Raw genomic sequence first — 314 nt, forward strand, 5'->3', positions numbered from 1 at the left:
GTTGGTTTCTACAGTCTTTTATCTCCAGAGGCTAAGAGGGAATTTGCAGATCAATCTTAAGTCAGCCAGGTGGGGAAGACAGTAGAACAAGTGTGTGTTGTGTGTGTGTGTGTGTGTGTGTGTGTGTATGTGTGTGTTCAGGCTTTCGGGTATTTACATTCTTGCTTTGGCAGAAGGCACAGATCCATGAGACTGTGGACCATTGGCCACTAGGAGGCGCTGTGGGCCCACGGTAAGCAGGGGGTCCTGGGAGGGGTGGAGAGTCACCCTGGGGAGGGCAGCTTTAAGGAACCTTGGCTACATGCCTGAATGAG

This window comes from Bison bison, unplaced genomic scaffold (assembly GCF_000754665.1).
Source record: "Bison bison bison isolate TAMUID 2011002044 unplaced genomic scaffold, Bison_UMD1.0 scf7180017864352, whole genome shotgun sequence".
NCBI classification, from domain to species: Eukaryota; Metazoa; Chordata; class Mammalia; order Artiodactyla; family Bovidae; genus Bison; species Bison bison.